This window comes from Babylonia areolata, chromosome 29 (genome assembly GCF_041734735.1).
Source record: "Babylonia areolata isolate BAREFJ2019XMU chromosome 29, ASM4173473v1, whole genome shotgun sequence".
Classification (NCBI taxonomy): domain Eukaryota; kingdom Metazoa; phylum Mollusca; class Gastropoda; order Neogastropoda; family Buccinidae; genus Babylonia; species Babylonia areolata.
In genome coordinates, this window is record NC_134904.1 from 31,050,286 (window position 1) to 31,054,429 (window position 4,144).

Sequence of the window (4,144 nt, forward strand, 5' to 3'; positions counted from 1 at the left end):
CGCCATGTAGGCAAGAATTAAATACTCCGTTTTCGGGGTGAGCATGCTGTGTATGCTCTTGTTTCTATAACCCACCAAACGCTGACACGGATTCACTCACTCACTCATTCCTTCGACCGTTGGGGTCGTTGGGGGGACATGAGGAAGATGTCATAGCTCGCCACGCCGTTCTGTTGGCAGCTGTCGTGAGGAGATCTGGCATCGTCATTTTGGTCCATTCCTTGACGTTGTCGGACCAGCTCTTTCTCTGCCGCCCCCGTCTGCGCCCTCCCTCTACAGTCCCTTGCAGAACGGTTTTGGAGAGGGTGTTATGTCGTATGACGTGACCAAACCATGCAATCTTCCGTCGTTTGACAGTCGCCAGCAGTGGTTCTTGGGGCCCAACAAGGTTGCTGACCAGGTTCCGCTCATAGTCATTGGTCTTGTGCTCCTTGTAGGAGATGTGTAGTAGTCTCCTCAAGCACTTGGTTTCGAATGATTGGATTCTTCTTTCTGTTTCTGCCATCAGACAGAAACGGATTACAGGAACTTTAATGAAGGTCTGGTCTACACACATGCTGATCTGGGAGTTCGTAAAAATCTTCACCATTTATCGTCAAAGCATTGCGCGCCAGGTGTTCATTTCAAAAACATTATTGCCGACCACTGAAAATAAATTATATGTACCGTCTTCACCTCAGCCTAGTCTTAAATGCCTTAGTGCTTAATGGTTAAGTAAAAATGTCATGAACTGTGTGTGTGTGTGTGTGTGTGTGTGTGTGTGTGTGTGTGTGTGTGTGTGTGATAAACTTTAAAGTTGGTCTTTTCTCGACGAATACAAGTGGTAAAGGAAATGAACTTGACAGGATGGTAGGTATGAATAAGACCCTTCATATCATCATTGTGTGAGTTACAGCTTCGTCTTTTGTGAAGGACTATGACTCAAACTAGGAGGCAAAATTGCACTGGCTATTAGTGCTGCAGCCTTGCGAGCTAGTTGGTCTCTGGGAACCATCCCAACGCCGACTGTCCTAAAGCCCTCTTGGCAGAGAAAGTGGGGATGAAACTTGGGCAAGACACTCTCCACTATAATCAAATTCTAGCCCAGATAGTCGGGACAGCAGTTACCTCCTCTGCTGTTCTGATGGTCATAGTTGAAAACGACTGACTATCATACATGTGGCAAACAAGATGTGAGGTTAATGGTCAAGTTCAATATTTGGCAAAATAGAAAAAAAAAAAAAAAAAAAAAAGAAAGAAAGAAAGAGTGGCAGTGATATGAACTCAAGTTTACTCAACTCCGGTCTTGTGAATGGCTATGCGTTGTGCATAATCCCTTAAGAAATTCAAACTCATAGGTTAAAGGTCAAGGTCACAACCTGGCATACGATATTGGTAGGAAATATACCCTGGGTGCAAGAGAGAGAAGGTCTTTGTGTAATCTTCAGCAAACATGGTACAATGAGTGGTCATGGTGAAAATCCATGAAAAGAAGAAAGGTCAAAGATCAAGGTCATAGCTTGGTCTATTCGGAAAAGGGTAACAGAACATTTTTGATCCAGTTTTCATTGGGCATGGTGTACCATGTTGTGATTTATCTTGGACAGAACATCAGTGCTATGTAAACTTAGATGTAGGTCAAGGTCACATTAGTGTGTCTTTTTGCCAGATTATCTATTTCGCTTTTTTCCTTTTTTCCCCATTATTTCTTGGTTGAATTAAGAGCATATCTCAAGTGAGTCTTGAAGACCTTGCCTCTCTTATTTCATGTTGTTCTTTGAAGACCATAAGTGACGGGCGCAATAGCCGAGTGGTTAAAACGTTGGACTTTCAATCTGAGGGTCCCGGGTTCGAATCACGGTGACGGCGCCTGGTGGGCAAAGGGTGGGGATTTTTACGATCTCCCAGGTCAACATATGTGCAGACCTGCTAGTGCCTGAACCCCCTTCGTGTGTAAACGCATGCAGAAGATCAAGTACGCACGTTAAAGATCCTGTGATCCATGTCAGCGTTCGGTGGGTTATGGAAACAAGAACATACCCAGCATGCACACCCCCGAAAGCGGAGTATGGCTACCTACATGGCGGGGTAAAAACGGTCATGCACGTAAAAGCCCACTCGTGTACGTGCGAGTGAACGTGGGAGTTGCAGCCCACGAACGAAGAAGAAGAAGAAGAAGAAGACCATAAGTTGTTCATATTTTGAATATAAGAAGAAAAAAAAAGTGACAACACGTTATTCAAACAAAATGAAAACTAGAATGCCGTATAGAAATAACATATGCTTTCGATATTACTGGTACCTTGAAACAGCGCGCGCGCGCACACACACACACACACACACACACACACACACACAAAAGGATGAACGCTGAAAGATGTGTCTGTTTCCGATCACCGGAATTAATTCACTCACCAACACACACAAGCAACATGCTGTCAATTCTCCTTCACAAGTGTTGACAGTGGGTGGGTCACCGTAAATGACTGACAAGTCCAGTCCGGTCTCTGAAGTGTCTGTGGCGCTGTGGACAGGGGTGTAGCTGGATTAAATCTTCTTCTGCTTCTTCTTTCGTGGGGTTCAACTCCTACGTTCACTTGTATGTACAAGTGCAGTGGGCTTTTTACGTGTATGACCGTTTTTACCCCGCCATGTAGGCAGCCATACTCCGTTTTCGCGGGGTAAGGTGGATAAAATGCCTTCACCGTGCGTTGCTGGCAGTTTCAGAATGCCATTGCCGATCCTCTGCTCCTCAAACGAGAGACGCACATACACCTGCACAATATGTGTGTGTGCAGGGAGGGGATGGAGGTGGGGTGTGGGGGTGGGGGTGGGGGGTGTGAATCACTGCGAAACAAATAAACTTTTATGGGGATAATAAGCGATCAGTTTCCGATTGAGTGATTAATGTAATGCAGAGTTGACGGATTGATCAACGTGCAACTGATCGATGATTGTTCGATCGAGCAATCTGTCGATTAGTTGACTGATGGATGGATCAATCGATAATGTGACTGATTGTCTGGCAGGGTTAATTTAAAGGGAGGGGGATCACTCTGAACAAACGTGTATGATAGTCAGTCGTGTCCGGAGGAAGGTGGATGAACAGTAAAGACGCTCTTCTCCCAGTACAGTGTCTGTGAGTTTCTGGGTTCGATTCCCGCTCTCGACCTTTCTCCCAGGTTTGACTAGATAATCAAACTGACTTTCTACTCATGCGGATGAGACGATAAACCGAAGTTCCGTGTGCAGCACGCACTTGGCGCACTGACAATGAAACCATGGCAACATAAGTGTTGTCCTCTAGCAAAATTTTGTAGAAGAAATTCACTCTGATAGGTACACATATGTACATGTACTCAAGGACTTACTAAGCGCGTCGGGTTATGCTGTTGGTCAGGTCAGGCATCTGCCTTGCAGATGTGGTGTAGCATATGTGGATTTCTCCGAACTCAGTGACGCCTCCTCGAGATATTGAAACTGAAAACTGAAACGTCCACTATGACCATCAGAACAGCAGGAGGCGGCAACTGCTGTTCAATCTATCTGGGCCTGAAACTGATTATAGTGGAGGGTGTCTTGCCCAAGTTACATCCCCACTCCTGTGGCCAAGAGGGTTTTAAAACACTCGGCGTTGGAATGGTTCTCAAAGGACAACTGCCCTCTGAAGGCTGCAGCACTAAGAGCCAGTACAATCTTGACTCCTAGTGTGAGAGTCATTGTTCTTTACAAAAGACTAAGCAATAAATGACTTCCCATTGCAGTGGGGGAAAAAAACAACAACAACAACAACCAACAACAGATAATTGATCGTACAGCTCTCATTTTGCTGTTGGCCCAACTGTAAGCTTGACTCAATCCATCAGTCTTTAATTTCACGTCTTTCCACTTCCACTCAGTGATAAATAAACGAGCGCTTCCCATCAGCTGAACGCTGCCGCCCGCTGCACTGGGCCGACCACTCGCACACAACCTCACAACACAACGGAAGAGAAGTGTTGGTGTTGTGGGTGTGATGCGCGGAGTTCTCTCTTCTTGCCCAGCCCCACTGTGTGTGTGTGTGTGTGTGTATGTGAACTGGTATTAATAACCTTTCATTCCGGGGACTGCGAGAACACAGAAATCAACACAGAAGGAAGCAGAGACTTGGACGGACATCATTCAC

At 45.7% G+C, this 4,144-nt stretch overlaps 1 protein-coding gene across 1 annotated transcript in view; it reads left to right on the plus strand.

Annotated features, from left to right (window-relative positions):
• Positions 1-3,959: 3,959 nt before the first annotated feature.
• Positions 3,960-4,144, plus strand: part of LOC143274826 (uncharacterized) — a 20,788-nt gene continuing 20,603 nt past the window's right edge. Inside the window, exon 1 of the mRNA XM_076578765.1 lies at positions 3,960-4,144. This exon is cut by the window's right edge and continues 88 nt beyond it. The gene's annotated coding sequence lies outside the window, so the exon portion shown is untranslated.